The following is a 13,645-nucleotide window of genomic DNA, read 5'->3' on the forward strand; positions in this document are numbered from 1 at the left end:
TAAACCTTTAAAACTACAAGTCGTTAGACAGAAAGTAGTATTTGGGTGGAATAAACCTTTAAAACTACAAGTCGTTAGACAGAAAGTATTATTTGGGTGGAATAAACCTTTAAAACTACAAGTCGTTAGACACAAAGTATTATTTGGGTGGAACAAACCTTTAAAACTACAAATCGTTAGACAGAAAGTATTATTTGGGAGGAACAAACCTTTAAAACTACAAGTCGTTAGACAGAAAGTATTATTTGGGTGGAATAAACCTTTAAAACTACAAGTCGTTAGACAGAAAGTAGTATTTGGGTGGAATAAACCTTTAAAACTATAAGTCATTAGACAAAGTAGTATTTGGGTGGAATAAACCTTTAAAACTACAAGTCGTTGGACAGAAAGTATTATTTGGGTGGAATAAACTTTTAAAACTACAAGTCGTTAGACAGAAAGTAGTATTTGGGTGGAATAAACCTTTAAAACTACAAGTCGTTAGACAGAAAGTATTATTTGGGTGGAATAAACCTTTAAAACTATAAGTCATTAGACAAAGTAGTATTTGGGTGGAATAAACCTTTAAAACTACAAGTCATTAGACAAAGTAGTATTTGGGTGGAATAATCCTTTAAAACTACAAGTCGTTAGACACAAAGTATTATTTGGGTGGAATAAACCTTTAAAACTACAAGTCGTTAGACACAAAGTATTATTTGGGTGGAATAAACCTTTAAAACTACAAGTCGTTAGACAGAAAGTAGTATTTGGGTGGAATAAACCTTTAAAACTATAAGTCATTAGACAAAGTATTATTTGGGTGGAATAAACCTTTAAAACTACAAGTCGTTAGACACAAAGTATTATTTGGGTGGAATAAACCTTTAAAACTACAAGTCGTTAGACAGAAAGTAGTATTTGGGTGGAATAAACCTTTAAAACTATAAGTCATTAGACAAAGTATTATTTGGGTGGAATAAACCTTTAAAACTACAAGTCGTTAGACAGAAAGTAGTATTTGGGTGGAATAAACCTTTAAAACTATAAGTCATTAGACAAAGTATTATTTGGGTGGAATAAACCTTTAAAACTACAAGTCGTTAGACAGAAAGTAGTATTTGGGTGGAATAAACCTTTAAAACTACAAGTAATTAGACAGAAAGTATTATTTGGGTTGGAATAAACCTTTAAAACTATAAGTCGTTAGACAGAAAGTATTATTTGGGTTGGAATAAACCTTTAAAACTACAAGTCGCTAGACAGAAAGTAGTATTTGGGTGGAATAAACCTTTAAAACTACAAGTCGCTAGACAGAAAGTAGTATTTGGGTGGAATAAACCTTTAAAACTACAAGTCGTTAGACAGAAAGTAGTATTTGGGTGGAATAAACCTTTAAAACTACAAGTCGTTAGACAGAAAGTAGTATTTGGGTTGGAATAAACCTTTAAAACTACAAGTCGTTAGACAGAAAGTAGTATTTGGGTGGAATAAACCTTTAAAACTATAAGTCATTAGACAAAGTAGTATTTGGGTGGAATAAACCTTTAAAACTACAAGTCATTAGACAGAAAGTATTATTTGGGTTGGAATAAACCTTTAAAACTATCAGTCATTAGACAGAAAATATTATTTGGGTTGAATAAACCTTTAAAACTATAAGTCGTTGGACAGAAAGTATTATTTGGGTTGGATTAAACCTTTAAAACTATAAGTCGTTAGACAGAAAGTATTATTTGGGTTGGAATAAACCTTTAAAACTACAAGTCGCTAGACAGAAAGTAGTATTTGGGTGGAATAAACCTTTAAAACTACAAGTCGTTAGACAGAAAGTATTATTTGGGTTGGAATAAACCTTTAAAACTACAAGTCGTTAGACAGAAAGTATTATTTGGGTTGGAATAAACCTTTAAAACTACAAGTCATTTGACAGAAAGTATTATTTGGGTGGAATAAACCTTTAAAACTACAAGTCATTAGACAGAAAGTATTATTTGGGTTGGAAGAAACCTTTAAAACTATTATTCGTTGGACAGAAAGTATTATTTGTGTTGGAATAAACCTTTAAATCTATAAGTCATTAGACAGAAAATATTATTTGGGTTGAATAAACCTTTAAAACTACAAGTCATTTGACAGAAAGTATTATTTGGGTGGAATAAACCTTTAAAATTCTAAGTCTTTAGTATTTGGTGGGAATACTGCCTTGGTTGCGCTTTTTTCGGTAATCCAGTTCGATAGGTGGCGCTGTCACAAAAAACTATGGTCCTAGAATGGCTGTCCTAAAACTACGGTCCTGAAACTGTAGCCTCCGCTACTGCAGGATTAGACTATTGCTAGATGGCGCTGTGAATAACAGGCCGAGGTAGCGCTGTCACTGTGTGACCCCTGCCGGGAGGAGGAGGATCTTCCGCGGAAAACAAACAGTAAATCTGGTAGAGAGGCGACAGTGAGCAAGCGATTAGCTATGGAGGTGTGCGAATGAAGGGTAAATAGAGTAAGTCGTGCAGTTATGGGAGCATGTTGATATGGAAAGGGCCCAGTATGCACGAAGTCTCTGTTGATAATCTTTCAAAATTGACGCAAAAGGGCAGGACGCAACCCAAGAGCGGAAACAAAGGCGCTTTGGTTTGAACAAAATACATCTGTAAAGAAGGGGGATAATTGGTAAGCAACAATGTCAGTTTTTTAATCTTTCATTTCCAAAAGAAACCACAAATCACGCGCAGAGTTACACCGCTATTTTGTTCTGTATTGAACAGATTAGTCTGACTGGTCTGCAACACTGTTGCCAATGTTGATTAGAATGCAGTTTATTATGCCCGAAATGTCACTTGCCTCGTTATTCTCCCCCGTGTCTGATCACTTCTTCTGATAGAAGTAGTGATCAGACACGGGGGATATTATCTGTTCTAGACTTCCATGGCTTTCAATTTTCCAATGTTTTCCCACAAAAGTATCTCGCGTGGTGTGTGGCTAGACAGTCAAGCGCGAGAGTACTGCTTATTCACATGGGACATGGTCATACATGTCCCAGTTTACACACTCCTAGCGGCTGATATGTTCAAATAAATTGTTAAATAAACGTATATAACACTGAGGTTTAGTATAGTTTGTGTTTAAAGGCTTTTCCCGTGTGGTTTGGTTACTGAACTGTACTAAAACCTTTTGCATGCGACTTTTAATGTTGAAAGTTCAGTAAACCTTTCCATCTGTCGGCTCTTTTAAAGCCTCCTGTGCATATTTAATGTACAATAAATAAATCAATTAGGCGGTTCATTGCTGTTCGCGTCACTTGTTGGCGTTTGTGATTTCATGACTTGCATAACAAAAGTAAATGCCTGCAACAAGTCAAGTCATTTTTATTTGTATCGCGCTTTTCACAACACACATTGTTTCAAAGCAGCTTTACAGGAAATCATGTATTAACAAAATCAAAAAATGAAACTAATATCTATAATGTCTTACAGTGATCAATGTGTAGTTTGATTAAATATGATTGTAAAATGTGCATATAAATTATATAATTAATAATTGTATTTAAAACCCCAGTGAGCAAGCTATAGGCGACTGTGGCAAGGAACACAAAACTCTATAAGATGCTGGTTAATGGAGAAAAATAATCTTGGGAGAAACCAGGCTCACTGTGGGGGCCAGTTCCCCTCTGATTAAACAACATGAATATAATGCCAGTATTAGTTATTTGTGTGCAGTGCAAGTCATTGTTTTAAATTAGTAAATTAAGCGTTAAGGTCCAGTGTTTTAAAAATAAAATATTTTTAATGAACTTTAATGACTAATGTTTTTGAAGTCCATCCTGGATTAAATGCAAAAGTTTACATAGATGAATTGTCCTTTGTTAGTTGGCTGATGAAGGCTTTTGTTGGCAATTAAATTATAGTCTATGTATTCCATTTCAAGAGTGTAGTCCATCCATAGACAAAGGTGATGAAGGCAGAGATTAATGATGAGGTGCATTGCAGTTCAACCTGCAAGTCACTTTGGTGAGGTTCGGTGGGGTCCATCCTAAATCCAAGGTTCAGGCAGTGGGATATGTAGCATCCGGTGTCTTACAGTTGTAGTTGGCATCAGTTTGTTCTCAGAAGTCAAAAGACTGAAGTGATGTCTGGCTAGCACCAGCTGTAGTTTGTCGTCATCTGTCAGCTACACGAAGCAGTGGAGTCCAACACCAAGCAGGAACAGAGCTGGATCTGGCAGGCTCTGGTAACTTTGGGATATGAATCCCGAGGTTGAGACATGGAAACAAATAGAATAATATTAGCGTAGATGCCATTCTATTTTATAGTTATAGTTATAGATCACGATGGATGTTTCTGGTTCCAGCAGACCTAACTAAAGCAGCCTAATTGCAAGTTGAATGATAAATTAGGTGTATGCCTGGCTAAATAGATGAGTCTTTAGTCTAGACTTAAACTGAGAGAGTGTGTCTGCATCCCGAACAGTGTTAGGAAGACTATTCCAAAGGAGCTAAGTATGAAAAGGATCTACCTCATTTGTGGATTTTGTTATTCTTGGAATTATTATCAAGCCAGAATTTTGTGATCATAATGAATGTGATAGAATATAGCATGTCAGAAGGACACAAGTACTGTGGCGCTAGACCATTCAAAACTTTGTATGTAGGTAACAGAATTTTAAAATTAATACGAAATTTAACAGGTAGCCAGTGTCACAGCGAAAAAATTGGGCTAATATGATCATATTTCTTGGTTCTAGTCAGCACTCTGGCAGCTGCATTTTGAACCAATTGAAGTTTATTGAACTTGCTGGACATCTTCCCAGTAATGCATTACAATTATCTAGTCTTGAGGTCATGAACGCATGAATTAATTTTTCGGCATCAGCAACAGAGAGCATGTGTCGTAATTTAGCAATATTTCTCAGGTGGAAGAATGCTGTTCTACAGACATTGGAAACTTGATTTTCAAAGGACAGATTGGTATCAAATATAACTCCTAAGTTCTTTGCTGAAGAAGACAACGTAAGAGTTCGTCCATTGAGAGTCAAATTATATTTTAGCGGCTTATTTTTAGAGGTTTTTGGTCCAATCATTAGTACCTCTGTTTTGTCGGAATTGAGTAGAAGAACATTTCTGGCCATCCAATTTTGATTTCATTGATACACTGCTAATTTGGAGAATTGTGAATTTTTGTTGGGTTTAGAAGAAATATAAAGTTGGGTATCGCCTGCATAACAGTGGAAACATATTCCATGATCCTGATAATATCTCCCAGGGGAAAAATGTATAAGGAGAAAACCAGAGGTCCTAAAACTGAACCCTCCATACTTTAGTTTGATTTGACAATTCCTCGTTTACACATACAAAGTGGTAGCGGTCTGATAAATAGGATCAAGCATGTCGAAGGCAGCACCAAGATCTAAACTAGAAGAGAAATGCAGCTGCGATCAGATGATAAGAGCAAGTCATTTGAAACTCTGATAAGTGCAGTCTTTGTACTGTGATAGGGCCTAAATCCTGACTGAAATTGTTCATATATTCCATTTCTCTGTAGAAATGAACATAGTTGGGAGGACACTACCTTTTCTAGTGTTTTCGACTTAAATGATAGATTTGAAATCATTCTGTAATTAGCCAATTCTCTAAGATCAAGCTGTGGCTTCTTAATAAGCGGTTTGATAACTGCCATTTTAAAGTTTCTTGGGACATGTCCTAAGGATAGCGAGGAGTTAATATTATTAAGAAGAGGTTCTTTTTTTTTTCTCCCCTTTTTCTCCCCAATTTGGAATGCCCAGTTCCCAATGCACTCTAAGTCCTCGTGGTGGCGTAGTGACTCGTCTCAATCCGGGTGGCGGAGGATGAATCAAAGTTGCCTCCGCGTCTGAGACTGTCAACCCACGCATCGTATCACGTGGCTTGTTGTGCACGATACTGCGGAGACATAGCGTGTGTGGAGGCTTCACGCCATCCACCGCGGCATCCACACAGAACTCACCACGCGCCTCACAGAGAGCGAACCACATTATAGTGACCATGAGGAGGTTACCCCATGTGACTCTAACCTCCCTAGCAACGGGCCAATTTGGTTGCTTAGGAGACCTGGCTGGAGTCACTCAGCACGCCCTGGGATTCGAACTCGCGAACTCCAGGGGTGGTACTCAATTAAGAAGAGGTTCTGAGATTACTGGGAATACCTCTTTTAAGAGCTTCATTTGTACTGGATCTAACATACATGTTGTGGCTTTTGATTTTTGATAAGTTTTATTAGCGCTTCATGACCTATAACAGCGAAGGATTGAAGTTGCTTGAGAGCAAAATTATGAGACACTGTTTTCTGTGGTGCTGTGACAATTGATTGCATAGCTCCAATTTTATTTCTGATTATTTCAATTTTATCAGTAAAGAAATTCATGAAGTAATTACTGTTGTGCTGTGAAGGAATATCTGGTTCAGTCTATGCTTTATTTCTAACCAATTTAGCCACAGTACTGAATAAACACCTAGGATTGTTGTGGTTATTTTCTATGAGTTGGTTAAAATATGCTGACCTGGCAGCTTTTAGTGCCTGTCTGTAGCTACAGACACTTTCCTTCTGTGTACCACGAAATACCTCTAATTTTGTATTCTTCCACTTGTGCTCCATTTTATGAGCTGCTCTCTTGAGAGCATGAGTGTGATCATTGTACCACGGTGCAGGGCTTTTTTCTTAAATTTTCTTTAATTGAGAAAGTGTTAGAGAAGACTGTATTTATATTTTCTGTTATTTCATCAAATTTTTCTAGACTTTTTGGCTGACTGAGTATGAGACAATTCTGGATGATTATTTGTGGTCAAAAGAATAGTTCTACCTAAACGATAGCGTAGTGTAGATTGAGTGACATTAGCTGATCGCAACAAACAAGAGACGAGGTAATGATCTGAGATGTCATCACTCTGCGGTAGAATTTCTATAGTATCAACATCAACTCCATATGACAGAATTAAATATGATTATGCGTATGATTATGGTGATGAGTTGGTCCTGTCACATTTTGTCTGACTCCAAGAGAGTTGAGAATATCGATAAATGCTAATTCCAATGTGTCATTTTCATTATCTATGTGAATGTTGAAGTCACCATCAATTAAAGCTCTATCTACATTAATTACTATATCAGATAGAAAATGTGCAAATTCTCCAAGGAAACCAGAGGAAGTCCGGGGTGATCTGTATACTGTAGCAAGGGCAAAAGATGACAGAGATTTTTTGTTTATATCTGACGGTGTCATATTTAGCATTATTAGTTCAAAAGACTTAAACTTATATCCTGTTCTCTGAGTAACACCAAAAACTTCACTGTAAAATGCAACAACACCTCCTCCTCGACCCTTCAGACAAGGCTCATGTTTATAACAATAACTTGGAGGAGTAGATTCATTTAAACTAATATATTCATCTGGTTTAAGCCAGGTTTCAGTCAAGCAGAGCGCATCCAAACTATGATCTGTAATAGTTTTATTTTACAATTAGGGCTTTGGTAGAAAGAGATCTAACGTTTGGTAGCCCTACATTTATATGAAGTTTATCATCAATTTTTTAGTTTTTTTCAAGTTTGACCTTGATCAAATTTTTTCTAAATGATTTTTGTGTTTGGTAGTTCGGGGAACAGACCTGTGATATCTAGGTGATACAGCCTCTATGTGTTGTAGTTTATGTGATCTATGTGACGTCTCAAGGCAGCTAGCAGACGTTCGGATTAACCAATTTGTCTGCTTCCTGACCTGGGCCCCAGTTAGTCAAATACTATCATTATTAAGACTATAATTATGAGAGAGGAGAGAGGCACCTTCCCTGGAGGGATGGAGTCCGTCTCTCTTTAGCAGGTCAGGTCTATCCCAAAAACTCTTCCAATTGTCTATAAATCCTATGCTATTCTCTGGACACCACTCAGACATCCAGCCATTCAGTGACACTAATCTACTATAAACCTCGTCACCATGACAAGCAGGAGCATATTACAGTGTCTGACATCGTTTTTGCAAGTTCAGACTCTTTAACATTTTCTCCATGATCGTTACCTCCGACTGGCAAAGCTAGGCATTATTAGTGCTGACATGAATAACAATTTTAGAAAATCTACGTTTAGCATTAGCCAGCACTTGTAAATTTGATCTGATGTCGGACACCAGAGCCCCCGAAATGCATTTTAACAGTGTTGGCTGGAGTCTCTATTTCCATGTTCCTTACAATAGAATCACCAGTTATTATGGCTCTTTCAACATGATTCTGAGTGGGGAGAATTGATTGGAAACCCTAACAGGAATGGGAGAGTGGTGTCGCTTTGTTGAGCGAGTATGCTGCTGAGACGTCACCCAGTCAACCTGCTGCGGGGGCTCTTCAGCGGAACCAAAGTGTGTGTGTTGGTTGCTGTATTACCCGCATCCGAAACAGTATCTACCAGCTTCTCTTTCTCACTGACCTCCACTAGCATTCGGATGCGTGTCTCTAACTCATTAACCTTCTCCGTCAGCCTGACAAATTCCTTACATTTATCACATGTAAATCCCTCATTGCTGATGAAAGAAGCTATAGTAAACATGTGGCATGTAATGCAGGAAGCAATTGCCATGACTTACCACAATTGTTTGTTGTTGTAGTTATGGTTGTTTTTGAACAGCGAGGGTTTGAGATCGATGTGGTTCCTAATCAGCAGATGTTTGAGATTGATTCAGTAATCCGTGTAAGGCACAGTGGAGAAAAATGAATGCACGCTGTCAAGACGCGTGATGTAGACAAGCGGAAAAAAATTGAAAAAGTAAATTAAAGAAATGAGAGAAACGGGTGCGCGTGGTATAATGCACACAGATGAAACAGTAGAAAAGTGGTAAAACCCAAAGCATGTGGTAAAATGCAAAAGTAAATGCCTGCAACAGTGTACACATGGCCGTATGCACATGAACGTATTTAGCCATCAAGCAATTGTTTACAGTATCTAATCAGTGCATGTTACATATTTTTCAGAGTAGCACTGGAGAAAAGAATCAGATGTTCTCCAAAACGAGATTCCACAATTCAGTATTATTGTCATTGACAAATAAGGTTGTCTGTGGTGATAAAAGTTAGAAATATTTTAAAATTCTAGATAAAAAAAACACGTGTCAAGTTCATAGAAATGTGAGCTTTGAATCCATTTTGGGTTATATATACACTCACTGAGCACTTTATTAGGAACATTATGGTCCTAATAAAGCGCCCAACATAGTCTTCTGCTGTTGTAGCCCATCCGTCTCAAGGTTTGACGTTACATATTCTGCTCACTACAGTTGTACAGATTGGTTATCTGAGTTACCGTAGCCTTTCTGTCATTCTGGCCATTCTTCGTTGGCCTCTCTCATCAACAAGGTGTTTCCATTCTCAGAACTGCAGCTCACTGGATGTTTTTTGTTTTTGGTATTATTCTGAGTAAATTCTTGAGACTGTTGTGCGTGAAAATCCCAGGAGACCAGCAGTTACAGAAATGCTCAAACCAGCCCATCTTGCACCAACAATGCCACGGTCGAAATCACTGAGATCCAATTTTTTCCCCCATTCTGATGGTTGATGTGAATATTACCTGAAGCTTCTGACCCGTATCTGCATGATTTTATGTACTGCACTGCTGCCACATGGTTGGCTTATTAGATAATCGCTTGAATAAGTAGGTATACAGGTGTTCCTAAAAAAGTGGTCGGTGAGTGTATACAGTACATGATACATACGTATGTATATATATTTGTACTGTTTTTGAGTCAAAAATTAGGGGTGCACCAATCGATTGGCTACCGATCGAAATCGGCGGATATTCCTGTTAAATCCGTGATTGGCGATCGGCGAATTACACGTGAATGAAAAATAAGTTGCCCATTTTCTAGATACATTACAGTAGTTATTCTGACTCGTAGCACAGTGAGCAGGAAGAGGATAAAGAGGCTGCTAATGGGTATAAAAACGAATTAAACAACAAATAAACATGCAAATACAAATCTGTGTACACGTGATGTAACGCGAGTCGTGATAATCAGACATTGTGTGGAGCGATAGAGACATGAGTCATGAGTGCTTTTAGCATTATTCTCTTTAACATGAACACTCTCAGTGTCAATCAGACATGCGTGTTTTCCAGGTGCTCTCAGTATCTCATCAGTCACCATCTCAGCGCTATTCTGTGAGGATCCCAATTTAAATCAGATTAATGTTGGTCACAGTACCACTAATAACAGATGTTACTGTTTAACCTTCAATAACGGCACCATGCTTCATGCATTTGCTTAATAATTAGTGATTTGTGTTACAACAAGATGCCAAAGACAGTAAACAAATCATAGATATTAATGATTTCTCACTGGAGCAATTTTAGGGCTTTTAATGGATATATTTTTCTTATTTTGAAAGTATCTCTGCTGTGTGTGTGGTGCTCTTTTGGTTTTTGGTTTCCAGTATGTCACAATGTCCTTTTTATTTTATTTTTTTATTTGACCTTTATTTAACCAGGAAATAAAACTCACTGAGATTAAGCAGTAGCAGATTTAGGCATGGGTGACGTGCCGTTGCACAGGGCGGCATCTTGCGGGGGGCGGCACGAGGCAGCAACACAGACCACCCCCCCCGGTCAACAACTTTGGGGGTGTGGTGAAGCGGGTTTCGCCCAAGGCACCATACCACCATCCCCTCCCCCCGTCAAGAACTTTGGGGGCATGTTGAAGCGGGTTTCGCCCAGGGCGCCATACAAGCTAGAACCGCCACTGAGATTAAGAATCTCTTTTACAGAATTTTCCTGGCCAAGACAGGCAGCCGCAGATGTTTACAGTCTTAAATAGCATATAATGATACAAATACAAATAAAAAATACATTCTCAAAGAAGTTAAAAGAGAAAAAAATATATTTAAAAACATTTACAAATTGATCCGTCTTTCTCAAATTCTCGAATAAGATATTTAAAAGTTCACATTGACACCAGCCTTTTTATCTTTAAATCATTTTGTAGAATGTTCCAATCACAGGGGGCAGCGTACCGAAAAGCTTGTTTCCCTAATTCTGTTCGAACAAATGGAACTGAAAGGGTATACAAATTCTGAGAGTGTAAGGAATACTTCACAGCATTTTCTGTTGGGTAAGAGAACAGAGATTTGATGGCAATAAGCCCAGAATTGATTTATAGATGAACAGATATCAATGCTAGTCTATGTGTGGACAATGAGTGCCAAGTGACCCTATTATACAACTCACAATGATGAGTAGTAAAGTTACAATTTGTTATAAATCTAAGTGCAGCGTGATAAATAGTGTCTAATGAATGTAAAATATAGGATGGTGCAGATTTATACAAAACATCTCCATAATCAAGCACAGGCAGAAAAGTAGCTGAGACTAGTTTCTTTTTTTGCATCAAATGAAAAACAAGACTTATTTCTGAAGAAAAAACATAGCTTTACCTTGAGTTTTGTCCCTAACTGATTGACATGAGACTTAAAAGATAATGATTCATCAAGTATAAAACCAAGATATTTATATTCAGATACAGACTCTATTACAGTACCCTGCAAAGTGTGAAGTGATGCTAGATTTGTTGTTGATTTCTTTGAGTTTGTGAAAAACATGGCTTTAGATATATCAGCATTTAAAACAAGTTTTAAGCTATAAAGCCTTTGTTGCACAGCATCAAATGCAGACTGTAGTTGACACACAGCTTGATGTATAGTGGGAGCACAACAATAAATAAGTGTCGTCGGCATAGAAATGAAAACTACAATTTATAATATCAAAATCAAGGTAATTAATATAAATAGTAAAAAGTAGTGGCCCCAGAACATACCCCTGAGGAACACCCTTGGTGATCTCTAAAGGCGCAGATGAGTGACCTTCGCACCCATTGTGTTCTGTCATTTAAATAGTTTGCAAACCATTATCAAGAGCCTCGATGATATCATTCACGACCTTCATAGCTGCTGTAGTTGTACTGCGTTTTTTCGTTTTTATTTTCAGATATATACAAAGACAATTGTTCACTGATAAGAGTTTCTAAAACCTTTGAAAGTACGCAGAGGTTAGAAATGGGTCTGTAGTTATCCAATTTAGTAGGGTCACCACCTTTTAACAAAGGCATTTGAAAGAGGGGCAGTGGTGGCTCTGTGGTTAAGGCTCTGGGTTACTGATCAGAAGGTCAGGGGTTCAAGCCCCAGCACCGCCAAGATGCCACTGTTGGGCTCTTGAGCAAGGCCCTTGACCCTATCTGCTCCAGGGGTGCTGTATCATGGCTGACCCTGCACTCTGACCCCAGCTTAGCTGGGATATGTGAAAAAAAATAATTTCACTGTATATGTGCAAATGTATAATGTGTGATAAATAAAATTATAATTATTATGAATATAAGGAAAGATTAAAGATATACATGAATGGAGGAGAAATAAAGTCAGCTGCTAATTTTTTAAATAAAGGTTCTAATTGATCTGGTCCAGCGGACTTATTTGTATCTAGTAATTTGAGAGCTGTTTGAACCTCATGGATGGTAAACTGTCGAAAACTAAAATTAAGATTCATTAGATGTCTCTCTCCATAGTCAATGTCTGATTTCATATCAGTGATTTTAAGTGCCTGAAATAGAGATCTAGTATCAACAAAGTGCTTATTAAAACAATCAAGCATTTGAGCCTTATCTGAAATTTTGGTGAGGTTGTTCATTATACATGGTGGAAGCACTGTAGTCTTTTTAGTGCCAGATAAGGAACCAATATTTGGTTCAAAATTTCATTTAAATTCAGTGTTGTTTCAGTAAGGAAATATTCAGCTTTAGCTCTTCTAATCGCTACTGTACATTTATTTCTTAATTGTCTAAAATAGAGCCACTCTGATTGAAGATCAGAGCACCTAGCCCTGGCCCATGCAACATCAAGCTCATAAAGCAAATTAGATAATGTGGATGAGAACCAGGGATTGTCCCTGACCTATTGATATTGGCAACAGAACAATTAATAACTGTTTTCAATACAAATAAATGTTAGCAATTCACAATTAATGTAATTGTAATGTAATTTTGGTAACACTTAATAAAAAGGTTTAATTTCTTTAACATTGGTTAATACATTTGGTATCATGAACAAACAATGAACAATATATTTTTACAGCATTTATTAATCATAATGTTAGTTAATAAAAATACAATTGTTCATTGTCAGTTCATGTTAGTTCATAGTGCATTAATGTGCATTAACTAATACAACTTTTGATTTTAAAAATTTATTAGTATATGTTGTAACTAACATTAAGTTCATTAGTTCATGTTAACTACAGTAATGTTGTTAAATAATGTTAACAAATGGAACCTTTTTGTAAAGTGTTACCATAAATTTACTGTGTGGGGCATAAACATATAACTGCAGCATATAACTTTCAAAAGTGTGGCAAAGAAAAACTTTAAGAAAAAATCGGTGTCGGCCGATCTTAGTGTTAAAAAAATCGGAGATCAGTATTGGCCTTTTTTATACTGGCTCTGGCTACACCACATTATGTTTTTGACTTTAAGCACCAGAAAAATCCCAAAGCACTGTGAACCCAGTGTTGGGCCTCATGTATTCAGACAGAAGACAAAGGCAGGCCTAACAGTCATAAAAACATTCCTCAAGCCCCCACCTTCTTAGTCGTAAATTTTACTGATAAAAATTGCGCCAAAA

General features: G+C 37.1%; 1 protein-coding gene across 1 annotated transcript in view; it reads left to right on the forward strand.

Moving 5' to 3' along the window:
* Positions 1–2,385: 2,385 nt before the first annotated feature.
* The window catches only part of LOC127447938 (DNA repair protein REV1-like), a 50,693-nt gene continuing 39,433 nt past the window's right edge, over positions 2,386–13,645 (forward strand). Inside the window, exon 1 of the mRNA XM_051710178.1 lies at positions 2,386–2,646. The gene's annotated coding sequence lies outside the window, so the exon portion shown is untranslated. The remainder of the gene's footprint in view (positions 2,647–13,645) is intronic.

The sequence above is a fragment of the Myxocyprinus asiaticus genome, chromosome 11, assembly GCF_019703515.2.
Source record: "Myxocyprinus asiaticus isolate MX2 ecotype Aquarium Trade chromosome 11, UBuf_Myxa_2, whole genome shotgun sequence".
Classification (NCBI taxonomy): Eukaryota; Metazoa; Chordata; class Actinopteri; order Cypriniformes; family Catostomidae; genus Myxocyprinus; species Myxocyprinus asiaticus.